Consider the following 27006-nt stretch of genomic DNA (forward strand, 5'->3'; position numbering starts at 1 on the left):
TCTTGAGTTTACCAGGAAGTGCTGGGAGCCACCAGCACCCCCGAACCTCTGGCCACCGACACACCAGCGGCTACCACCCTAGAGTAGATGAACACCACATTCATCATTTATGCTGGAACTTTTTTTTAAACTTGTGAGTGTATTTCTTACTTTTTTTTTTTTTTTTTTTTTTTTTTTTTTTAAATTGCGGTCATACTGCACTTAGGTGGTGCTGCTTCTCTCTGTCCTTTGTGTTCCCAAAGCCCCTAATAGCTTCCCCCCCCCCCAATTATGCACTCACACATGCCCCTCCCTCACCCACCGCCCAAACCACCCCTTTACCTACTCTTCCCAGGTGATGGGTATGAGCGAGTACTTAAAGTATGAAAACTTAAACTCTGTTTTAAAAAAAATGTAGATGATATAATTTAGTGTCATACTCCATCTTTTCTTTCAGCCTACAGTATGTTAGAACTACCTAGGCTGGGTCACAGGAGCTGACAGTTTCATACACAAAGGCCAGTGACACTTTGTTGTGGAACTAGGAAATTACACATTTCAGGTAAATGCAATGCTACAAATTCAATTTGTGAATACTTTCTTCCCTTGAGGATGTATAACCACTTCTTGCATCAGAAGAAATCACACATGAAACAGTGTCAGGTTTACCTTATGATTTTTCCTTTAGACTTGGCAATTGTTGCCTCAGCTTCTAGCATCCGTCTCTTTCTCTAGGGATTGGAAACATGCAAAACAAAATGTCATGAATCTGGTAAACACATGCTTCTCAATATCAAGTTCTTCACCTTGCTTTATCTCTTATGTTTTTCTTAAATTGTTCAAACAAAGCCAATGCACTTTTCAGAATTGTTGTCTGGGTTGTGCTTGTAAGTACTTTACCAGCAGCAGGCTAACATGTTTTACTGACGAAAGCAATGTTTATGCTTTGGTTCAAAAATACATTTAAAATGTTTTTTATATTAAATAGGCCATGTCTCCTGTATCCATCTCTATCTTCTAGTTCAACCTTTCACCCTGACATTGCTATATTGCATCATTGCACCTATCTGTCCTTTGTTTATAATACAATGACCCTGTGATATACATGCTAGCATACCTTCCTTTCTGCCTCTGATGCACAAAAATCTTGCAAAAACCAATGCCACTAGTAAGAAGTTTCTCACAGCTACCAGTCAGATTTGTACATTTCTTGAAAGTTTGAATGTGATATGGTGATACTGAAAATGGAGAGGAAATAACACAGCAAAGGCTTCGGAAAATACTACTGTCCACAGGACCTAAAGGAGTTCTACTCCTGCTTGGAAACCGTGTGTGAAACTCAAGTGTGACTGACTAGAAATACCAATCTTCCGTTAACTAGCATGGTTTAAAGCAGAGTTCTACCTAAAAATTGAACTTCCGCTTAACCCACTCCTCGCCCCCTTACATGCCACATTTGGCATGTAATGTTTTGGGGGGGCTTCAGGAGAAGGGGACTTCCTGTCCCACTTCCTCCTTCCGCCGAGGGGCTGGTAAGGCGATTCGCTTAATCGCCTTATTGCAGCCCCTCCCTGTAGGCGAGCGCCTGTCCAATCGGACGGCGCCGTGCCGCTCGCGCATGCGCAGTGCCGCATGCGCAGTGGGTGCCCGGCCGTGAAGCCGAAAGCTGTCACTGCCAGGTGCCCACACTAGGAATAAAGAGGGGGGGCGAGGAGCGGAGCCCCGGCACGCGCGTCGCTGGATCCGTGGAGCAGGTAAATGTCTGTTTATTAAAAGCCAGCAGCTACACTTTTTGTAGCTGCTGACTTTTAATAAACTTAAAAAAAAGGCTGGAACACCCCTTTAAATATTTTTACTTTAATCACACGATTAATCTCTGCTTTACCCCCCTTTAAAAAAAACAAGTGAACGTTGGCATCAGCATTATGTTACTCTATTCTTAGCAGTAGAGATGTTGATATAACAATAATAGGTGTACCCCCAAACAAAAATCTAAATAAGCTTACAGTGAGGGGGAAAAAGTATTTGATCCCCTGCTGATTTTGGACGTTTGCCCACTGACAAATTATCAGTCTAATTTTAATGGTAGGTTTATTTTAACAGTGAGAGACAGAATAACAAAAATATCCGGAAAAACATATTTAACAAAAGTTCTAAATTGATTTGCGTTATAATGAGTGAAATAAGTATTTGATCCCCCTATCAATCAGCAAGCTGTTTAGCTCCTAGGTTTCTTCTATACAGGTAACAAGCTGAGATTTGAAGCATTCTCTTAAAGGAAGTGCTCCTAATGTTAGCTTGTTACCTGTATAGAAGACACCTGTCCACAGAAGCAATCAATCAGATTCTAATCCCTCAATCATGGCCAATACCAAAGACCTGTCCAAGTATTTCAGGGACAAGATTGTAGACCTACAGAAGGCTGAAATAGGCTACAAGACCATCGCCAAGCAGCTTGGTGAGAGAGTTAGGCCCCTTTCAGACTGGGGCGGGAGCTGCGGTGGCGGTATAACGCAGCTAAAAATAGCGGCGCTATACCGCCGGAATTGCCGCGGGTATCAGCCGCTAGCGGTGCGGTATTAACCCCCGCTAGCGGCCGATAAAGAGTTAATATCGCCCGCAATGCGCCTCTATAGAGGCGCATTGCGGGCGGTATTGCCGCGGTTCCCGTTGTTTTCAATGGGAAGGAGCGGTATACATGCCGCTCCTCTCACCGCTCCAAAGATGCTGCTGACAGGAGATTTTTTTGTCTCCCGCCAGCGCATCGCCTCAGTGTGAAAGCCCTCGGGCTTTCACATTGAGTCTGCAGTGCAGGAGTTTTTCAGGCGGGATAGCAGCGCTATTTTTAGCGCTTTACCGCCTGAAAAACTCCTCAATGTGAAAGGGGCCTTACAACAGTTGGTGCGATTATTTGCAAATAGAAGAAACACAAAAAAACAAAATTTCCCTCAGGCTGGGGCTCCTTGCAAGATTTCACCCAGTTAAGTTTTAATGATCATGGGTACGGTGAGGAATCGGCCCAGAACAACATAAGAGAATCTTGTCAATGATCTCAAGGCAGCTGGGTCCATAGTCACCAAGAAAACAATTGGTAACACTATGTCGTGAAGGACTGAAATTCTGCAGCGCATGCAAGGTTCCCTGCTCAAGAAAGCACATGTATGGGCCTGTCTGAAGTTTACTAATGAACATCTCAATGATTCAGGAGAACTGGGTGAAAATGTTGTGGTCAGATGAGACCAAAATTTAGCTCTTTGGCATCAACGCAACTCGCTGTGTTTGGAGGAGGAGGAATTCTGCCTTTGACCCCAAGAACACCATCCTCACCCCTCAAGCATTGGAGGTTTATGCTTTGGGGGTGTTTTTCTGCTAAGGGGACAGGATAACTTCACCGGATCAAAGGGACAATGGATGGAGCTATGTAACGTCAAATCTTGGGTGAGAACCTCCTTCTCTTATCCAGGGCATTGAAAGTGGGTCATGGATTGGTATTCTAGCATGGCAATGACCAAAAAGACACAGCCGAGGCAACAAAGGAGAGGCTCAAGAAGATGCACATTAATGTCCTGGAGTGCCTAGCCAGACTCCAGACCTTAATCCCATAGAAAATACATGGAGGGAGCTGAAGGTTTGAGTTACCAAACATAAGCCTCAAAACCTTAATGACTTAAAGAGGATCTGCAAAGAGGAGTGAGACAAAATCCCTCCTGAGATGTGTGCAAACCTGGTTGCCAACTACAAGAAACAGCTGACCTCTGTGATTGCCAACAAGGGTTTTGCCACCAAGTACTAAGTCATGTTTTGCAAAGGAGTCAAATACTTATTTCACTCGTTAAAATGCAAATCAATTGATAACTTTTTTGAAATGCGTTTTTCTGGATTTTTTGTTGTTGTTATTCTGCCGCTCACTGTTGAAAAAAAACAATCATTAAAATTATAAACCGATAATTTCTTTGGGCAAAAAAAAATTCAGTTTCTTTCTCTTTGCATGTGGACAGTTTAAAGACATTGAATTATGTAATCATCTGCTGGCCTGGATGACCCAGGGAGCACAACATTGAACCACTACACTCACAAAGGCCTGGTGCAGGAGTATCCAAACTTTCTAAACAAATGGCCAGTTTACTGTTCTTTACACTTTAGGGGAGACGGACTGTGCCCAGTGCGAGAAAAAAATTCACCATCTTTGGCATTAGGGAGAGGAATAATACCCGCTCATTAGTGTTAATGGGACTTGTGGGCGCTAGTGATTGTGATGGTTACAATTTGAGATCCTACCAATGTGATGATTAGTGTTGCTCACGAATATTCGCATTGCGAATATTCGACTCGAATATAGCATATTCGAGAAATCGCGCTATATTTCGAATTTCGCGGTGAATATTCGCAATTCCGAATATTCGATTTTTTACAATTTTTTTTTTAAAACAGATCACATCCTAGATATCTCCATCGACGTCTAAAAGCATTGCTGGTATGATTAGAGACCCTGGGCAGAGTAGCTGAAGTGTTCATTTAATTTTCCCGAAAAATCGCAATGCGATTATTCAGCAAACGCAATATCGTGCGATTATTTTCTTCGCCCCCTATCTTCCGCATCAGAGCGATTTTTACAGTTTCATTTTTAAAACAGATCACATCCTAGTGATCTCCATAGACGTCTAAAAGCATTGCTGGTATGATTAGAGACCTTGGGCCGAGTAGCTGAAGCGATCATTTTATATTGCCGAATATTCGCAATGCGAATATTTGGCAATAGGAATATTGCGCTATTATTTTCTCCGCCCTTTTGCATCAGAGCCAATCAGAGTTCTCCTTCCACACTCGTCAGAGGTTAGCAACCAATAGGAACCTGCCTGCATGGACATTATATAAGCTCACTCCCAGCACCATTTCATTGCAGATTCAGAAGCTGGCTAGAGAGTGTGGAGGCTGTTTCTGTGTTCCTGTGTCTTTGTTCCTGATTGATTTATATCATCATTAGCATAGTGCTGCATTGCTATTTAGTGATTCCAGTGCATCTTTTCCAGTATATCAACTGCTTTTTTCAAAGCAATAGACCCAAGAGCTTTTTTCAAAGCTACGTTTTGTGCTGTTTTGTTCATTTGTGTTACTGTTTGATCCTGCATCTTCGCTGTTCAGTGATATTTGCTAGAGATTTCAGTGCACATTTTGCTGAGCTTTCTAAAAGAGCTTTTCTAAAAGCTAAGTTTTGTTCATCTTGTGTTACTGTTTGATCTTGCAGGTTCGCTGTTCAGTGATATTTGCTAGTCATTTCAGTGCACATTTTGCTTAGTTTTTCCTAAAGAGCTTTTCTAAAAGCTAAGTTTTGTGTTCAGTTTAGTTAAATTTTGTGTAGTAAGTGTACACACTGTTAGTGTACATTTATTTCATCTAGCTTAGCTTAGTGTGTGTTTAGTGTCTGTGTTTTGTGTTTAAAAAAAAAAAAAAAAGTTAGTGTTTGTTTAGTGCTTTTTTTTTTCTTTAATTTTGTAGTCCTTGTCTTTGGTGTACTACTTTTCTTATAGTTTAGTAGCTGTCTGTGTACGTCTTTGTCTGCGTGCCTGTCTTGTAAAAAAAACACAAAAACACATTTTGTTCACATTTCCCCCCCCCCCAATAAAGTTTACCCCCCCCACACACATATCAGCAATAATGAGCAGCATCCGTGGCCGTGGCAGCAGGGGTAGGGGAGTTACTCCCAGTGCTGGGTCGCTGCCAGCACGGGGTACCTCTCGTGCCCCTACTAGTGGTAGAGGATCGGGTGCAAGGGGAGTACGCCTGATCCGGGAGTTCTTCCCATCGGGCAGCCGCCCGATATTGCCATCTCAGGCTGAAGTAGTGGTGGACTACATGGGGCACAGCAGTGCCACTGAGTCGTCGGTCCCGACTCACAGTAGTACCACCATTACACCGGTGCCTGTAGTAACCCCCCCCCCAGCCCCCAAGAGACCAGCATCTTACTGTTCGACAGTGAGAGGGATATCTTGGGGGAGGCCATGCATCAGGCAGACCTTCAGCTCTGTCCTGATGGTCAGGACCTTTTTGAAGGGATGGATGAGGAGGATGGGATACCTGCTGGCAGTATCCCAGAGACATCCCTTCAAACTGGTGCTGCTGTTTTGGTGCAGGAAACAGCAGCACCTAGTCAGACCCAGGCGTGGGTGAGGGGACAGCGGAGCCAGGCTAGAGGCTCCATGTCAGTTGGTTCCCTCAGACCAACACATCTCAGCCCTTGGTCTGACATCTCTGTGGGCGAAGAGGGTGACCCATCATGGTTGCCATCTGACGCGTCGGCTCACTACGTCAGTGACGACGGGGAAGGTAGGCACCCTGGTGAAACGGTGCGCCAGGTCACCACCAGGGAGACCATCGTCAGGGTCTCCACTGGTGATGGCAGCAGGAGGAGCAGCAGGCAGCTCCACCTGTGCGCACCGAGTCCCAGCAGGTGCAAGTAAGCGTCACCCCATCTGACAGGAGGGCGGTGCTGAAGTCACCTGTCTGGAACTACTTTACCCTGGTGGCAGACAACCCTACCGTGGCCATCTGCCGGATTTGTGAAGAGAGGGAAGTGTTTGGCTCGGGTGGGTACCACAGCCCTGAACCAGCACCTGAGGATAAACCACTGGGCGGTGTTTGACGAGATGAAGCGTGGTGGTGGTAGCAGCGCCACCACCACAAGTGAGCAGGGTACAGCAGCCCCTGCAACATCTTCATCTCTTTCCAGCAGGTCATGCCCCCCCGCTCCCTCTAGTAGAGGTACCGGCAGCCAGACCTCTACTTCCACAGCACCCTCCACGTCTGTGTCCCGCACTGCCGTCCGGCGCCAGGCGTCGATTTCAGACGCCTTTGACCGCACCACTCCCTTCCCCCCTGGAGACCGACGTGTGCGTTCCCTCAATGGGCTCCTGGCAAGGGTTATTGCCCAACATCTGCTGCCCTTCAACATAGTTGACAGCAACCCCTTCAGGCAGATGTTGGAGCAGGCCCAACCCCAATGGCGTGTCCCCAGCCGCCATTTCTTTGCCAGGACTGGTGTCCCTGCCCTACACCAGCACATTGTGCAGAATGTAACCCTGTCGCTGGATCACGCTGTCAGCGACAGGGTTCATCTGACAATGGATGGCTGGACCAGCAGGCATGGGCAGGGGCGCTACATCAGCTTCACGGCCCATTGGGTTTCCCTCCGAGGCGTCGGTGAGGGATCGGCGGCAACCGATCTTGTGGTGCCGCCCCGGGGTGTCCAGGGGAGAACTGCTGGTCTCCCTCAAGCCACTGTCTCCGCAGCTGCTGAGCCTCCCAGCAAGCGCCCCCGTAGCTACTCAAGTGTGGGGCACGTGCGCTGTCAGGCCGTGCTCCAGCTTGTTAGTTTAGGGGACCGGAGACACACTGGAGAAGAAGTGCTGAAAGCACTTCAGGCTCAGGTCCAGAAGTGGCTGACACCCCGAAGGCTCCAGGCAGGTATGGTTGTCTGCGATAACGGCAGCAACCTACTCGCCGCCCTCAGTGCTGGCAGTCTGACCCACGTGCCCTGTCTGGCACATGTCCTCAACCTGGTGGTGCAGAAGTTCCTGCGCACTTATCCCGGGTTGAGTGACATTGTGGCAAAGGCGCGTAGGATTGCCAGCCACTTCAGGCGCTCCCCAACCGCTACCGCGTCCCTGTCCAAGTTGCAGCGGAAGTACAGTCTGCCCCTTCACAGGCTGATTGTGGACAGTGTGACGCGGTGGAACTCCACCCTCCACATGCTGAAGAGGTTGTGGGAGCAGCAAAGGGCGGTGAGGGAGTACCTGATGGAACTAGGCACTGAGAGGGCTTCACCACAACTCCCTTTCATCGCCTGTGCGGAGTGGGGGCAGATAAAGCAGGTCTGCCAAGTGTTGTCCTCCTTCGAGCAGGCGACCAAGATGGTCAGCAGTGAGCACGTCGGCCTCAATAGCGTGCTGCCAATAGTGTTCATGCTGGAGAGGACACTAGATCGCCTGCTCGAAGCTGGGGAGAGTGCCTTGGTGGAGCAGGAGGAGTCAGCAATGCTCCACCGAGACCAGGAGGAGGAGGATGATGATGAGGAGGAGGAGGTGGTTGCTGGTGTCGTCCCGGAGTCAGGGCCTGGTCAGGAGGGAGAGCCGGTGTTGGGGGCACCGATAGTCCGGGGGTTGGGCATCTCTGAGTTTGACCAGCAGCGCCTCAGGGATGAAGAGTCGCACCTCATTCACCTGGCCAGCAGTGAGGAGTCACAGCGGGCTGTGCTCTTCCCCATGGCTGCCCACATGCTGAGATGCCTCAGGAGGGACCCCCGGGTTAAGACCATCAAGGCGAGGGATGATTTCTGGATGGCCACCCTTTTGGATCCCAGGTGCAAGGGGAAACTGGAGCAGTTCATCCCAGCCAGCCGGAGGCAGCACCGGATGGAGGAACTGCAGGCAGGCATTGTCAGACACTGTATTGTCAATGTCTACTACTACTATTACAGCTCAGTCAAGACACCTGTGTCCCAATTTTTTGGTACACTATTGACTACTATGACCACTACTGATGCTGTAAAGTATTCCCCAAGTCTTTTTATGCTATCTATTACTATTACCACTACTGCTTGTAAATCATGCCTTTGTGATACTTAGTGGGAATGCTTTAATAAGCATTCCCAGTATGGATACCCGTAAATGTATTAATCTTAATTAGTGTGAATGCTTTAATAAACATTTCCAGTATTGATATACGTAAATTTAGTAATCTTATTATTCCTTACGTTTTTTGGTTCTGCGTAACTTCGGCATACTTTCAGCTATTGAGACCATTCAACTGTAAAAATGTTCGTCTCGTTCAGCTAATGATGGGACTTCTTCAAGTTTTTTTCGACTTTTTACACTTTTATAAATTTTAAGCTTTTAGACCCTTTTTTTTTAACATTGAAGTCAATGAGAACATCCTTTTCCCCTTTGAATTCACATGCCCTGCCAAAAGTTTCAGCTACTTCATACTTTCACTTACAGACACTGAAAAAACTTTAAAGCGGTCACAAAATATTTAGCTATCCGGCTATGACTTTTCAGATCGTTATCGTTTACAATTTTTTGGTGAAAACGCAATTTACGTTTGGCGAATTTTTCACAAAAATGCAATCGGTTATAATGTAATCCTATGGAGGGGATTTAGAGTCTGTCATGTGACCTTAACATTGGAGATCTTTGTAATTAAAAATATCTTTAGAAAAAGGGGAAACAAATTGGTCTCACGCCCACAAGATCTACTTTTCATACACAATTTTTATATCAAAATGTAGCTATGCTTGTCTGGTTTATGGCAATGTGATCAATTCTGCGATACGTATTTTAGTTTTAGTTATTGGAGCAACAGCCAGAAATTATGTCTCATAGACTCTCATGTTAAATTATCTAAAAAATGTTGCTGCAGAACTCACAAAGACGCTCTTTTCTAAATCGCAGACATGGCCACATTTTTAAGTTTATCAACATAAATTTCATATCGATGCGTTTACAAGGGCCGTGTATTTCAAACGGTGTAGTCGTTGTATCGATCGCATGTACGGTTGAGGATTTATTAAGCTTTGTTTGGAGGCTTAAATCATGTATTAGATCTGTGAATTAAAAGCGTTTGTAATGTTATTTCTTTCCATAAATAACTTTCCTGACCTCAGTGCAATATTCCTCCTCACTGACCTGGGGGGGAGGGGAAACCTATTGAGGGGGGAGGGGCGACCAGGAAGTCAGCATACTCTATACTTTGCAGATAGAGAAAGAAGCTGTGTGTCCTAAAGATAGTGTAGTGGTTATGGTGAATGTCTTTGGCAAGGGGCTCACCAATTAAGCTATTCAGCATTCCCACTCGCATTTTCCTCAGGAAATGCATTGTCTAGTTATATTATATTTTAATACTCCTGCTGCTGCCTCCATGCTGAGTAAAGCTTCATGAACTCTCTGGCACAGCGGATCCACCAACAGCCTCCGCTACAAGCTACCAGACCGGATCTAAACAGCAAGTGTAACTATAACAATGAACCTTATGTTAAACCCTGTTTTGCGGCATTTATACTGCAACCATTGGGCTGTCTGCAAGAGCTCATCTGCATTCTCTCTCTTTCTTGCTCTCCCTCTCTCTCTCTTTGTATATATATATATATATTGTTGCTTTTGTTATGTTCATTTTTCAACAGTTTATTTTGTGTTCGTCGTGTCTGTGTCGTGTGCTTTAGTTTGTCCTAGGTTACTGTTAAATAAAATAATAGTATAAAATGTTTTTGCTTATTATGAAGTTAAATGTGTTGATGTTGATTTGTTTGATGTGAAGTTAGATGTGTTGAAAAACCTACAACTCTATCTCAAAAAGAAATGAAACATTTCCAAAAAATAAGATTTTTTAATACAAAAATAAATTCAAATATAACTATCAATGCGTTTCTGAATGCGTTCCAGTTCCGCAATATGATCCGATTGCTGCTGCTCTAGCAGAGCATTTTGTTGTGTTAGGTAGCGGATCTTCCGCTGGTTTTGCAGGATCCTCTGGTGGGTCTTTTTGATGAGTCTGTTCTGCCTTCTCAGATGTCTTGATGCTGTTAGGATATAATAAAAAAACATTTGGATTTCAAAGAACGTTACCAAATAAAATATTTTTTTTGCTTATTAATCAATCATTATCATGTGTATACACTTGTTATGTGTCTAACACATCCCGGGAGTGCAGAATTATTAGGCAAATGAGTATTTGGACCACATCATCCTCTTTATGCATGTTGTCTTACTCCAAGCTGTATAGGCTCGAAAGCCTACTACCGATTAGGCATATTAGGTAATGTACATCTCTGTAATGAGAAGGTGTGTGGTCTAATGACATCAACACTCTATATCAGGTGTGCATAATTATTAGTCAATTTCCTTTTCTTTGGCAAAATGGGCCAAAAGAAGGACTTGACAGACTCTGAAAAGTCCAAAATAGAGAGATATCTAGCAGAGGGATGCAGCACTCTTAAAATTGCAAAGCTTCTGAAGCGTGATCATCAAACAAAAGAAGCGTGTGGAAAAACAAAGGTGCAAAATAACTGCCCATGAACTGAGAAAAGTTAAGCGTGCAGCTGCCAAGATGCCACTTGCCACCAGATTGGCCATATTTCAGAGCTGCAACATCACTGGGGTGCCCAAAAGCACAAGGTGTGCAATACCCAGAGACATGGCCAAGGTAAGAAAGGCTGAAAGACGACGACCACTGAACAAGACACACAAGCTGCAACGTCAAGACTGTGCCAATAAATATCTCAAGAAAGATTTTTCTAAGGTTTTATGGACTGCTGAAATGAGAGTGAGTCTTGATGGGCCAAATGGAAGAGCCCGTGGCTGGATTGGTAAAGGGCAGGGAGCTCCAGTCCGACTCAGACGCCAGCAAGGTGGTGGTGGAGTACTGGTTTGGGCTGGTATCATCAAAGATGAGCTTGTGGGGCCTTTTCGGATTGAGGATGGAGTCAAGCTCAACTCCCAGTCCTACTGCCAGATTATGGAAGAGACCTTCTTCAAGCAGTGGTACAGGAAGAAGTCACCATCCTTCAAGAAAAACATGATTTTCATGCAGGACAATGCTCCATCACACGTGTCAAAGTACTCCACAGCGTGGCTGGCAAGAAAGGGTATTAAATAAAAAAAAGTAATGACATGGCCTCCTTGTTCACCTGATCTGAACCCCATTGAGAACCTGTGGTCCATCATCAAATGTGGGATTTACAAGGAGGGAAAACAGTACACCTCTCTGAACAGTGTCTGGGAGGCTGTGGTTGCTGCTGCACGCAATGTTGATGGTGAACAGATCAAAACACTGACAGAATCCATGGATGTCAGGCTTTTGAGTGTCCTTGCAAAGAAAGGTGGCTATATTGGTCACTGATTTGTTTTTGTTTTGTTTTTAAATGTCAGAAATGTGTATTTGTGAATGTTGAGATGTTATATTGGTTTCACTGTTAAAAATAAATCATTGAAATGGGTATCTATTTATTTTTTTGTTAATTTGCCTAATAATTCTGCACAGTAATAGTAGTCACCTGCACACACAGATATCCCCCGAAAATAACTAACATTAAAAACAAACTAAAAACTACTTCCAAAAAAATTCAGCTTTGATATTAATGATTTTTTGGGGTTCATTGAGAACATGGTTGTTGTTCAATAATAAAATGAATCCTCAAAAATACAACTTGCCTAATAATTATGCACTACCTGTATACTTCTAGCATCAATACCATATTATGGTTCTACAATCTGACAGGTGCGCTTTATATGTTGTCCATTTTTATATCTACATTTTATTGTTGAAATGTTATTAATCATTGTGCACATATTTACCTTCCTGAACGAGGCTCACAGGACCGCTGTCTTCCTCCTGCTCTTCTGCTTGAGAAGTTGGGGTGGTGGGGGGGGGGAAGCTCCTCAGCTTGCTCCTCAACAGGAGCTGGGGTTGGGGAGTGGGAGGGCCCTGGCTGCTCCTCCTCATCCATCTCCTCCTCTGCCGCATCCTCCTCTGCCGCATCCTCCTCCTCCTCCTCATCGGCCTGGCGCCTTCTGCGCTTGGCGCGCACAACTGGTATTGGAGCACCTATAATAACACAATGTTCATATATTATAAAAATGTTTTCTAATGACGTATGCAAATTCTGTGTACTCTGCTGTATTGTATATGAATACAAATTGATTTATATAGACAGTTAACCAATGGGACAATGTTATATTAAAGGGTCTTGTGGGCACTACAGGGGACTGAGCGTGAGCTGGGATGCCACCATGTTAAAATGAGCTGTTTTTGTCTCCTTTGTTTTGATCAGACGATCTCATGTTAAAAAAAGGGCCTGATGGAGCACACGGGATTACTATAACAACCCCACGCCTAACACAGGAATTTAGTGGGAATCTATATATATAAAACTCAACGTGTGTGTGCATGTATGTATGTATGTATGTATGTTCCAGCATCACGTACAAACGGCTAAAGATATTTACATGAAACTTGGCACACAGGTTACTTATATGTCAGCCACAAACATAGGATAGGTGGTTTAACCCTTACCCACCCCCATTTGCCATGGTCGGGGTTTTTCTTTAAAGTCCCATGCAAAGCAATGGGAAAAGTATGTTCCCACATAACTTCTGTGTTCCTGTCTGCTGTCCCATGTCTTTTTTCAACAGTACTATGAATACCTTGGCTGCTGGTGATATATGTTAGCACAACATGGCATCTTGGTTAACAACAATCTGACCTTACATGAATTACATATGACCTTACATAACTGTCACCAAAGGAGCTGCGATGGCTCCACGCGATTGCCACTGCGCTGACAAGTGATTCACCTCTGCAGCTAGGGGTTCGGATCCCGCTCTCGGCTACATGTGAATTGAGTTTGGTGGTCTCAGCCCCGCCCCCGGTGGGTGTGCTATGCGAGGTTGGGTTGGGAGGACCCCCTCACACCCGCCATTGCCACCCGGGGCATGGAGAAAGATGGCAGATTGCCTCTGGGGGAGGCCTCCCAACTCCTGCAGGCCGGCTCCTCTCTCTTTCGAGTTCACGCACAAAATACACTTTTGAAAAAAAAAAACATAACTGTCAACAATAACTTACCTGGATGATATCTATCCCGAAGACGTCTGACCTGATCCATTTGGCGCCTCTTCAGGTCAGACCACTTCTTCACAATCGCCAGCTGATTGTGCTGGCCGCCGAAGTTGGCCATTAGGGCGCTGACCACAGCCCTTTTCTCTGGCTGCCTGCGGAGCCGGTCGTATCCTGTTTCCAGGAACTTCTGCAAGATGAAGAACAAAGTATATTGTAATACTTCTGTTGACAGCCCTATGGATATATGACGTAAATGTATGCTATTCAACAATTGGAAGCATTCTCGCCTTATTAATCAATGACAGGGGTAACATGACAGATTTTATATCCTGCCATTTCGGTCGCCACCTTTTTTGCATAAATATAGCAGCCATTATCATTTGCATAATTATGAATATATTATTAACAACACAGGATACACGTATAGGGGAGATATGCGTTGCTAACTCTTTTCCCTGTCAGGAGCCTAACGCCCCGGGGGGTCAGAGACGGGACCTTTTCGGAGGACCACTGACGTATGCAACCGTCGCAGTTTTTTGTGATGTCACTCTTTAGGTGTGTGCACATTTTTCACTGCACCGGGTGGAGTTTTTGGGTTGTGTTTTGCACGCCACAGGCTTTTCAACAGAAAAAAACCAGCTGGAGGCAGAATGGTTGCAAAACACTACGGGTTTGTTACCTAACTCTGGGTTTCAAGACCAGTCCACCTCCAGCTGTTGCAAAACTACTACTCCCATCAGCCACGGTCTGTCAGTGCATGCTAAGAATTTTACTTTTGCTGCATCTAGGGTGCCACAGTTTAGAGACCCGTGCATAAAGGCCTGAAAAATGGGGGCCTGCAGAACTTACAATACTAGAAGTGCCAGCATTCCCAGGCATGCTGGAAGTTGTAGTTCTGCAACATCTAAAGGGCAATATGTATTCGAACGTCCTTGGGCCTTGAGGACACTGAAGTCAGGACGTTCGCATACGTCCTATGTCCAAAAAAATGTTAAATTCATTATGCTAAATAACAAGGAAAGGTGCCTAAATACACATTTGCCAACCAGGGTGTCTGCAGCTGTCCAGGCATGCTGGGACTTGTAGTTTTGTAAAAGCAGGAGACACATTTTTTGTGAAATACTAATATCTGATCATATATACTAACTTTTAAACTAGACTAAAATGCAGTTGAAGATAATGAAATAACAGTGGTCAAAATACTTACACAAATCAGCAACTTTTCCTCAGATACAGTGAAATTACTTCCAACCATCTTGCTCTGCGATTGCGTTGCGATCATAAAGTTGGAAACTGGCAAGGGTCCAGGAAATGGTCGCGTGTTGTTCGCGTGTTGATTGCGCTGCTTGGACCGAGATGGGTCCATATGGCTTCGGCTGTATGGACCACAGTAACTCTTTTCCCTGTCAGGAGCCTAACGCCCCGGGGGGTCAGAGACGGGACCTTTTCGGAGGACCACTGACGTATGCAACCGTCGCAGTTTTTTGTGATGTCACTCTTTAGGTGTGTGCAAATTTTTCCTTGCACCGGGTGGAGTTTTTGGGTTGTGTTTTGCACGCCACAGGCTTTTCAACAGAAAAAAACCAGCTGGAGGCAGAATGGTTGCAAAACACTACGGGTTTGTTACCTAACTCTGGGTTTCAAGACCAGTCCACCTCCAGCTGTTGCAAAACTACTACTCCCATCAGCCACGGTCTGTCAGTGCATGATAAGAATTTTACTTTTGCTGCATCTAGGGTGCCACAGTTTAGAGACCCGTGCATAAAGGCCTGAAAAATGGGGGCCTGCAGAACTTACAATACTAGAAGTGCCAGCATTCCCAGGCATGCTGGAAGTTGTAGTTCTGCAACATCTAAAGGGCAATATGTATTCGAACGTCCTTGGGCCTTGAGGACACTGAAGTCAGGACGTTCGCATACGTCCTATGTCCAAAAAAATGTTAAATTCATTATGCTAAATAACAAGGAAAAGTGCCTAAATACACATTTGCCAACCAGGGTGTCTGCAGCTGTCCAGGCATGCTGGGACTTGTAGTTTTGTAAAAGCAGGAGACACATTTTTTGTGAAATACTAATATCTGATCATATATACTAACTTTTAAACTAGACTAAAATGCAGTTGAAGATGATGAAATAACAGTGGTCAAAATACTTACACAAATCAGCATCTTTTCCTCAGATTTAGTGAAATTGCTTCCAACCATGTTGCTGTGTGATTGCGCTGCGATCATAAGTTGGAAACTGGCAAGGCTCCAGGAAATGGTTGCGTGTTGTTCGCGCGATTGCGCATGCGCGATCGAAAAATCGCAATCGCAATATGTTTTTTGGTTAAAATATCATAAATATTCGATTTCAGAGTGCTGCTACAGCAGTTTTCGAAATATCTGCAATCAATTTCGCATTTTGTGAAATTGCGTTAAAATATCTCGAATATTCGATTTCAGAGTGAGCCAATCAGAGCGCTCCTCCAGCATATCTCGAAATTGCGCAATAAATATCGCATTCGCATGTTGCGATATTTCGATAAAATATCACGAATATTCTGAGCCAATCAGAGCGCTCCTCCAGCATATCTCGAAATTGCGCAATAAATATCGCATTCGTATGTTGCGATATTTCGATAAAATATCACGAATATTCTGAGCCAATCAGAGCGCTCCTCCAGCATATCTCGAAATTGCGCAATAAATATCGCATTCGCATGTTGCGATATTTCGATAAAATATCACGAATATTCTGAGCCAATCAGAGCGCTCCTACCGCAGTTATACAAAAATCGCAATTATTTTTGCATTCGCAATAGCGAAAAATCGCAATCAATTAATTTCGATAAAATATCACGAATATTCGAATTTAGCGAATATATCTCGAATATTCGAATATATATTCGAGATATATCGCGAAATCGAATATGGCATATTCTGCTCAACACTAGTGATGATTACACACTCAGCCTGTGCAGAGATTTGCCTTCTGTGGGACAACGATCTATATGCCAGCAGACTGACAGTAATCATCACTGAAGACGTAACCCTATACTTAGGATTGCACCAATATAGGTATCAGTGCCGATAATAAGCATTTGCACAAGCACTTGTGCAAGTGCTCCGATACCTCTGAGGTGTGACTTGAGCCCATACAAAATGAATGGGTTTAAATTGCACTGCAAAGAATCGCATGTGATTGAAATTGAATGTAGTGAGATTCCTGTCTGAATCGCATGCGGTTCACACAGGAGTGATGCCGAAAACCGCATGCAATTCGGACAGGGATCACACCGCATTGTTCAAATTGCATGCATCGCTGGGATTGATGCTGCAGCCATTTAGGAGAGCATTTAGCATTTACAAAGCCATACTTTTTTTTTTTAATGTATAGAAAATTGAAGAAAACTGCTGACCCGGCCACACTCCGAATAACACCTTTTAATTCATGGAAAAACAGTTTAAAAAATCCAAAATCTGTTACATCTTAGTGATGGAAGGTACAGACAGGCTAACACTTTTCAATGGACATATCTTGCCTCACAATCCCTCTTCAAAACATTTCTTCATGGATTTGCTCATATAAATCCTCCAATTCGGCCTCCTGCGTCACCTTGGAATCTCAATCTTGTGCTTTTGTGACCACCTTTAGAACTGATTTTGGATATCGTTTGGAAGGCCTCACATTTCCGCCAGTAAAAGTCTGATGTAAGCTTTTCATTGGAAATTCCGACCGTGTGTATGCTCCATCAGACTTTTGCTGTCGGAATTTCCGCCAGCAAAAGTTTGAGAGCAGGTTCTCAATTTTTCAGCCGGAAAAAAAATCCTATCTGAAAATCCGTCCATCTGTATGCAATTCCAATGGGAAAAAAAACACACATGCTCGGAAGCATTGAACTTCTTTTTCTCGCCTCGTCGTAGTGTTGTACGTCACCGCGTTCTTAACACTCGAAAGTTCAGAGAACTTTTGTGTGACCGTGTGTATGCAAGCCAAGCTTGAGCGGAATTCCATCGGAAAAACCATCCAACTGTTTTCTGATGGATATTCCTCTTGTGTGTACAGGGCATAACTCTTTCTTCATTCTGCCTGCAGGTCCACTGCATTGCTGAGTGGATCAGACCATAGTGGATGCCATTCAATTTTTTTTAGACTTGAACGAAGAGATGCAAGGCCTTCAGTTCCAAGATGGGGCAGATGTTCCTTTTTGGTTTTAGTACAGTAAAAATACTTTTTTCCTGTTGTGGGAAAAATGGCAATGATTTGCTAGAGCAACATGAGCTTCTGATGACCTGTGCTGAAACTTGGGTAGTTTGGACAACATGAAGTAGAGGCAGAGATTGGGCCTGTTGTCCAAGTTTTCTCAGAATAACTGGATCCTGTGTCTGTGATCTACTTCTAATATTACTGTTCTTAAAAACTAGCATGCTGGTAGTAAAGTTATTCCTGGCAGTCCAATGGATTTTTTTGTTTGCCAATTCCTACTGAAGGCAACAGTATTACCAAATCTGCATCTGGAATTTTTATTAAGGCAACTCTATCACAGCAGGAATTATGGATTGTGTATGATCTTTGGCTTCTGGAGTTCAGGTGTATTGCACTTCTTCTGTTTGCGGCAAGCAATTTACAGCGAGGTTGAATTAGAAGTCTTTGGCAGGCCCTGTTAGTGAAAGTTTGACATGCCACATTCCTTAGCTGGCCTGCATTCTGCCTAACATGCTTTAAAGTAGTAGTCCTCTCAAATCCTAACTAAACTTAAACCTGCTCCTACCCCCTTTCTTAGCCTATTCTAACTACCCTGTAAATGAAAGATGTGTATATTTACCTATTCTGAAGGTGCTCCGGTCTGGTCACGTGATCTCTTCAACGACCAGCATCAGTAAAGAGGATAAATTGGTGATAACTGCGGCAGAGCCTGGCCAAGAAGCTTACCCATAGGCTTACTATGGGACATCTGTTGTCAGTTGTCCCTCCTCTACACTGAAGCTGGCGCTGGGAGCAGATCATGTGACCAGACTGGAGTGCCCTCAGCATAGGTAAGCATAGACATTTTTCCTTTACAGGTTAGTTACAATAGGCTTAGAATGAGGTGGGAGCAAATTTAAGCATTGATAGGATATGACTGGACTTCCACTTTAAGTTAGACTTTGATTTATACAGTAGTAATGGAGTATATGGCACAATAAGTGTGTGTGTGTGTACGTACATGGCTATGCAGAACAGCAAAGTTCAAGGAGTCCACTTGGAGTGTTAAGGGTAACTTACTGCTGATTTTACTTCACCAGATGCAGCACCTCTGAAGAGACTAAAGTATCTCTAGGCAAACAGATAAAAAAGAAGAAGTGCACAATCTGTGTGTAGTATTTTAACAGATTTATTGTGGTGACAAGACAAAGCACAACTCACATTGTGACAGTTAAAAACAGGCTCATCACATCGTAAGGGCTTCAGATTGACAGTCTCACAACAGTGAACATCAGACCAATAGAGGTACTGGGTTGATGGATACATCTTCAGGACCAAGAGAACACACCGGGGGGCACCAAACTAAGTGCAGGGTTAGTAGTTCTAAGAAATACTAGCAACTTGCATGGGAAGGAGAGATGGCACGTTTTGTATGTAATCTGTAAGCGGTCGGCTCATGCATCTGAAATGGGGAGCCTCTTCCTACAACTTGCAGCTTGGAAAGGCTGTACATCAGACTGGATGACAGCTTAGATGAGTAAGTAGAAAACAACAAGATGACAGAAAGCTTCTTGCTGGATGCAGAGCAGATAGGAAGTCATGTCATCTGGATGTTGGGGGCAGAGCTATGTATTTCAAGACTGGCCAAGCCTCTTTATGAAGATACTTGATTTATAAAATGTGTCACCTTCTCAGACTGCCTACCACAGATATGACATTTAAATCTAAATGTTTCTATTACTGACCTGCCAATTTTGGAGAAATTAGGGTAGCACAGTGTTTAGTACAACTCCTCCATTCTCTTCTCATCGTTTTTGGTTTATCAGACCTCAGTATTTTCACAGATGTCTGATACACACAGTCAGTGAACTGCTGAGTACTTTGGATTGGTTATCATTTTAATGGGGGGCTCTGTTTAGATCAGTAAGTAAATAGGATCCCATTTTTCTGCTGAGTTGCGAGGATTAAGAGATAACATTTCTCAATCCTGGTATGTTACTAACCTAATACGCAAATCATTAATTTATTTCATCCCTACCCTAATAAGTTTGATACTTATTGTGGGCAAAGGTAGAGTGAAATCGCACACAATCCCGCTTGTCATTCAAAGATCTATCCCCTTTGAATATTGCTCTATTTTTAAAGAGAGAGGCAGGTAGCTTCCACCCTGGAAAAGGTCACGGGCTCCCAGAGTAAACCAGCTCAGGTGCATTTTGAATATTTACCTTATGCAGCAAAGTTTTCTCCAAGATCACAAACCCAACCCCTCCATCATCTGTTCAGTGCTTATCGGCCAGTAAATGAGGAACATGCTTAGCATAATTTACCAGATATACAAACACCCATAGCCAAAGCACTCATCATTTACCCTGGATTCATGGCCACTTGCAGAAGACTCATGACCACATTACCTATGAGGATTGTCTGCATCTGATCTGTGTGGTTTTCTTGTGGAAGAGTTTTTAGTAGGGTTGTCCCGATACCACTTTTTTAGGACCGAGTACAAGTACCGATACTTTTTTTCAAGTAGTCGCCGATACCGAATACCGATACTTTTTTTAAATGTGTCCCCATATGCAGCCATGTCCCCCCCATATGCAGCCATGTCCCCCACATATGCAGCCATGTCCCTCTAGCCATGTCCCTCACATATGCAGCCATGTCCCTCACATATGCAGCCATGTCCCTCTAGCCATGTCCCTCACATATGCAGCCATGTCCCTCTAGCCATGTCCCTCACATATGCAGCAATGTCCCTCTAGCCATGTCCCTCACATATGCAGCCATGTCCCTCTAGCCATGTCCCTCACATATGCAGCCATGTCCCTCTAGCCATGTCCCTCACATATGCAGCCATGTCCCTCACATATGCAGCAATGTCCCTCTAGCCATGTCCCTCACATATGCAGCAATGTCCCTCTAGCCATGTCCCTCGATGCGGCGGCGCGATGTGGCGGCAGCGGCGGGGGGGGGGGGGGAAGGGGGGGAAAGTATTCTATTTAGGTATCGGGGGTATTTGCGCGAGTACGAGTACTCCCGCAAATACTCGGTATCTGTCCCGATACCGATACTGGTATCGGTATCTGGACAACCCTAGTTTTTAGCAAAATAGTTTTTAGCAGTGAGCACTATGAAATAATTTTTCCTTTGAGCCTCTTGTACACACAGCAATGCAAAAGATGAGACGTATTTTCGGTGGTTGATTAATCTAAGTGACACTGATTGTTATATGGAAGTATGTGAGAGCGCCTCTATTATCTTCGGGAGTTTCCAAGAAGGAGTTTGCCTAGATATCTCTCGGTTCATGGTTGTTTGACCTTTGCTCTTTTGTGTGGACTTTATCACAGATTATTTTGGACATTATTAATGATAATTAATGACGTCTTTGAGTGACGAAACGCTTTGCCAGGAGTCTGGTCAGGTGAGGTCACCACGTTTGACAGTCGGCCATCTTACCGGTTGGAAACATTGCCTATTTTACGAGGATTGACATGTGATTTTTAACTATTATGTTTGTGAGTATTCTGGCTTTTCCTTTTTTAAATAAATACTTTTGTCAGTAATACTGTGCAATGAAGTCTCTTCTTGCCTATTCCCATACATTAATGCTGTGAGACCCCGTCCGAGGTGGATCGTGTCAGTTCTAAAGCAACCTATCATCTTACATGTGTGGAGAGCTTGAGTAGAGTATTCACAAGCGGTTTTGACCAGTTGCAGCTGGTGCTCAAAATTTTTGGGGCGGGGGAGCGCAAACAGACTGAACAAAAAAAACATCAATTGCAGCCACTGTGCCCATCAAACAAAGCCACTGTGCCCGTCAAACGCCGCCACTGTGCCATCAAACGCAGCCACTGTGCCATCAAACGCAGCCACTGTGCCCATCAAAAGCATACACAGTGCCATCAAACCTAGCCACTGTGCCCATCAAACGCAGTCACTATGCCCAGATTGCCGCCACTGTGCCATTAAATACAGCTACTGTACTCATCAATTGCTGACACTGTGCCCATCAACTGCTGCCAGTGTGCCCATAAACTGCTGCTACTGTGCCTATAAACTGCTGTCAGTGTGCCCATAAACTGCTGCTACTCTGCCCATAAACTGCCGCTACTGTGCCCATCAAATGCCACTGTACATCCCCCGCCTTACCTGTCTCGGTGGGGCCCCAGTCATGGACCTTCACTCTCCTCGATGTTTTCTAATCTTCCGTCCTCTCTTCCTGTCTCTGCTATGATTGGACGCCTGATAGGCGGCGTCCAATCACAGCGCCTGTTGTTTCAGCCAATCAGGTGACCGGTAACATACCCGGCAACCTGATTGGCTGAGAGGCAGGTCAGTGCTAGGGAAACTTCCCGAACACCACTGAGTAAGCAGCAGACACACAGTGTTGCGCCCTCTAATTACCCTTTTGGAAGCCTGTTAGAGCTCACAGCTAATCAGGAAGCCTATTAGAGTCTACGGCATACAAAAGCCGCCGCTGTAATTCATATGTCCGGTGCCCGACAAGGGGCTGGGCACATGAATAGGGGGCGGCAGTGGCAATGCATGAATCTATCTATTGAGAGGGGTTGCGAGCAGCAGAGGGGGCGGCGGTCCTGTGCCTTTTATGGACGCACCGCCACTGGTTTTGACTACTTTTCACTAAGTGGTCCACCACTTGGGCTAAGGGACAGTGTGAACTTCTCCTCTTGGTGACAAATCCTTTCCAGCACTCTTTTGTGTGGACCTGCACTTACTGGACTTTTATATATGAGATGTCACAGTTTTTGTCTCATTTTCAATAGCTGCACATTTTTTTAAATTGTTTTCTTTTTCTTTTTTACTTTTATTGTTTATTTTTATACAGCACAACACTTTTTATATACAGGTGATTCTCGAAAAATTTGAATATTGTGAAAAAGTATATTTATTTTACAACTTAAAAGGTGAAACTAATATATGAGATAGACTCATTACATGCAAAGCAAGATAGTTCAAGCCGTGATTTGTCATAATGTTCCCAAAGTGCTGTATCAAAGCACATTAATAGAAAGTTATGCGGAAGGGAAAAGTGTGGAAGAAAAAGGTGCATAAGCAGCAGGAATGACCACAGCCTGGAGAGGATTGTCAGGAAAAGGCCATTCAAAGGTGTTGGGGACTTTCACAAGGAGTGGGCTGAGACTGGAGTCAGTGCATCAAGAGCCACCACACACAGATGGATCCTGGACATGGGCTTCAAATGTCGTATTCCTCTTATCAAGCCTCCTGAACAAACAACGTCAGAAGAGTCTTACCTGGGCTAAAGGAAAACCGACCTGGTCTGTTGCTCAGTGGTCCAAAGTCCTCTTTTCTGATGAGAGAAAATTTTGCATCTCATTTGGAAACCAAGGAGCTGGAGTATGGGGTAAGAATGGAGAGGCGCACACTGCAAGATGCTTGAAGTCCAGTGTGAAGTTTCTACAGTCTGTGTTGATTTGGGGAGCCATGTCATCTGCTGGTGTTGGTCCACTTTGCTTGATTAAGTCCGGGGTCACCGCAGCCATCTACCAGGAGATTTTAAAACACTTCATGCTTCTTTCTGCAGACAAGCTCTATGGGAATGCTGACTTCATTTTCCAGCAGGACTTGGCACCTGCCCACACTGCCAAAAGCACCAAAACCTGGTTCAATGGCCGTGGGATTACTGTGCTTGATTGGCCAGCAAACTCGCCTGACCTGAACCCCATAGAGAAACTATGGGGCATTGCCAAGAGAGAGATGAGAGACATGAGACTGAACAATGCAGAAGAGCTGAAGGCCGCTATTGAAGCATCCTGGTCTTCCATAACACCTCAGCAGTGCCACAGGCTGATAGCTTCCATGCCACACCACATTGAGGCAGTAATTGCTGCAAAAGTGGCCCAAACCAAGTACTGAGTACATATGCATGCTTATACTTTTGAGAGGTCCGATATTGTTCTATGTACAATCTTTGTTTTATTAAATGCATGTAATATTCTAATTTTCTGAGATTGTGGATTTGGGGTTTTCATGAGCTGTAAGCCATAATCATCACAATTATGACAAATCACGGCTTGAACTATCTTGCTTTGCATGTAACGAGTCTATCTCATATATTAGTTTCACCTTTTTGCATTAGTGAAATAAATGAACTTTTGCATGATATTCAAATTTTTAGAGTATCACCTGTATTGGTATTTTTATTAATTACACCCCATGTGCACAAGCCCTCAAAATTGAGCTGCAATTTTTTCATAGCAATCAAAAATTAGTTTAAGAAAACACAGAGCGAAAAAATAAATCTTTCTTCGCCCAGGTTCACACTGGGTACGATTTGGAACGATTTGAGATGCGATTTGACATGTCAAATCGCATCTCAAATCGGCGCCATTTGTCAGCAATGGCACTGTCCTAATCAGTGCGACGCCGCATCTGCGATTTCAAAAAGTAGTTCCTGTACTACTTTTTGCGATTTCGGGCCGCGATTTACATTAAATTGCGGCCGAAATCGCGGTAAAATCGCGCATTTTACCGCGATTTTGAATTCGCAGCAGTGTGAACCTAGGCTTAAGAATAGAACAAATTATCAATCTGCTAAAAAGAAGTTTGCTAAAATACGGTACTTACAATGTACTGTATATAGTTTACCCAAGAGGGGATTTGTTCTGTCTACTGCATCTACAGTTTAAAAGTGCATCTAGAAAACTGCTAAAGGGTAATGTTTTTTAAACTAAGATTTGCAGCTTCATGGCTCTTTTAATGGGGAAATAATAGGAATGTTTTAACCACTTCAGCCCCGGAAGAATTTACCCCCTTACTGACCAGAGCACTTTTTGCGATTCGGCACTGCGTCGCTTTAACTAACAATTGCGCGGTCGTGCGATGTTGTACCCAAACAAAATTTACGTCCTTTTTTCCCACAAATAAAGCTTTCTTTTGGTGGTATTTTTTTTATTTTTTTTTGCACTATAAACAAAAAAAGAGCAACAATTTTGAAAAAAAAGCTATATTTTTTACTTTTTGCTATAATAAATATCCCCCAAAAATATATATAAAAAATAAATTTCTTTCTCAGTTTAGGCCGATATGTTTTCTTCTACATATTTTTGATAAAAAAATAAATAAATAAGCATATATTGATTGGTTTGTGCCAAAGATATAGGCCAGAATTCAGAAAGGACTTACGACGACGTATCTCCAAATACGCCATCGTAAGTCCAAATGTGCGCCGTCGTATCTATGCGCTTATTCAGGAAATCAGATACGCCTGAATTTTAGCAAGATACGTCCGACGTAAGTCTCCTTACACCGTCGTATCTTGGGTGCATATTTACGCTGGCCGCTAGCGGCGCTTCCGTAGATTTACGCGTCGAATATGTAACGCCGATTCACGAATGTACTTGCGCCCGTCGCATTAAGCTACGCCGTTTACGTAAGGCGTACGTCCGGCGTAACTTTACCCCTCATAAAGCAGGGGTAAGTCATGTTAAGGTATGGGCGCTGGAACAGTGTCGTATTTTACGTCGTTTGCGTAAGTCGTACGTGAATGGGGCTGGGCGTAGGTTACGTTCACGTCGAAAGCATTGAGCCGACGTATCCTAGGGAGTATTTTCGACGTGATTCTGAGCATGCGCGCGCATGCGCCGCTCGATCGGCCATTCATTTACATGGGGTCACGGTTAATTATAATACAACACGCCCACTGCCTTGCTACTTTGAATTAGGCGGGCTTACGCCGGCCCATTTACGTTACGCAGGCGTACATATGGAAGCAAGTGCTTTGTGAAAACTGTACTTGCCTCTCAATGTTACGACGGCGTAGCGCATATGAGATGGGCTACGCCTATCTAAAGATGCGCCAATCTCTCTGAATCTGGCCCATAGCTTCTACAAAATAGGGGATGGTTTTATGGCATTTTTATTATTATTATTTTTTTATTAGTAATGGCGGCGATCAGCGATTTTTATCATGACTGCGACATTATGGTGGACACATCGGACACTTTTGACACTATTTTGGGACCATTGTCATTTATACAGTGATCAGTGCTATAAAAATGCACTGATTACTGTGTAAATGACACTGGCAGGGAAGGGGTTAAACACTAGGGGGCGATGAAGGGGTTAAGTGTGTACTAGGGAGTGATTCTAACTGTGGTAGGGCTGGGCTACAAGTAAAACGACAGTGATCACTGCTCCTGATGACGGAGAAGTAGATCACTGTCCTGTCACTAGGCAGAAAAGGGAAATGCCTTGTTTACATAGCGATCTCCCTGTTCTGCAGCTCCGTGACATGATAGCGGAAAACCGGCGGACATCGAGTCCGCGGGTCCCGCCCGCACAGCGACACATTCAAAGCACCATACAGGTACATTGCTATGCACAGCCGTGCTATTCTGCTGACGTATATTGTCGTTAGACGGTCGGCAAGTGGTTAAAAATGTATTTTCCTAGGAGCAAAACTGGATGGTCCATTTTGCAAGCGGATATTGAAGGAGTGTATATAGTGAATCACTGGTAACATTAAACAATTCTAGGGCCTTGTAGCAGTAGCAGAAGAAATTAGGTTTTTACAATTTTGACAAGAAATGCTGAGCTGATAGGGTTTCTCTGGAGCCAGCTTGCAGTTATCTTTGCTTAACAGCAGATGGAGCTCTAGTACTAATCAAATGAAAATACTGATTCTTACTAGGAAAGGTATGAGCTGCACAGTATGCTTTTTAAATACATTTTAATTACACTGACAAGCTTTCAGTTTGGAAGAATCATCAAAAAACAAAACAATTAATCAGCCCCTGCTTCCAAAGGAGATTACGCAATAGCATACATGTCCTCACCCACACGTTCGGGTTGAGGTTTGAATTCAACACTACCGCAAGTTTGCAGCTAATCTTGCTGGTTGTAAATTTGTGTTTCACACCACATTTTGCACCCACACACACTATCATTTTACACTGATTCCCCAAAGTAAATCTAAGGGTGTGAGCAATTGTATCAGTTACCAGGTATATGTATATAGGTGAATGCATAGGTGGTAGTCAAAGGTGCTGCTGTGTGCTGGGCTGTTAATACTTCTGACTTCTAAACTGTAAACGTTACATACACCTGACCCTTGCACTATATATGTTACAAACCCTGGACCCCTGCACTTTGTACAATAAACAGTTATGACCCCTGCACTCTGTGTACAAGTTCACATGTTAATGCATAGTTAATCCCTTCCATACAGGGCATTTTCACCCCCTTCCTGCCCAGACCAATTTTTAGTTTTCAGCGC

The 27006-nt window shown here is 44.0% G+C and overlaps 1 pseudogene; it reads right to left on the reverse strand.

Moving 5' to 3' along the window:
* Positions 1-8: 8 nt before the first annotated feature.
* LOC120930400 overlaps positions 9-27006 on the reverse strand; it is a 31735-nt pseudogene continuing 4737 nt past the window's right edge.

The sequence above is a fragment of the Rana temporaria genome, chromosome 3 (assembly GCF_905171775.1).
Source record: "Rana temporaria chromosome 3, aRanTem1.1, whole genome shotgun sequence".
In the NCBI taxonomy this organism is placed as follows: Eukaryota; Metazoa; Chordata; class Amphibia; order Anura; family Ranidae; genus Rana; species Rana temporaria.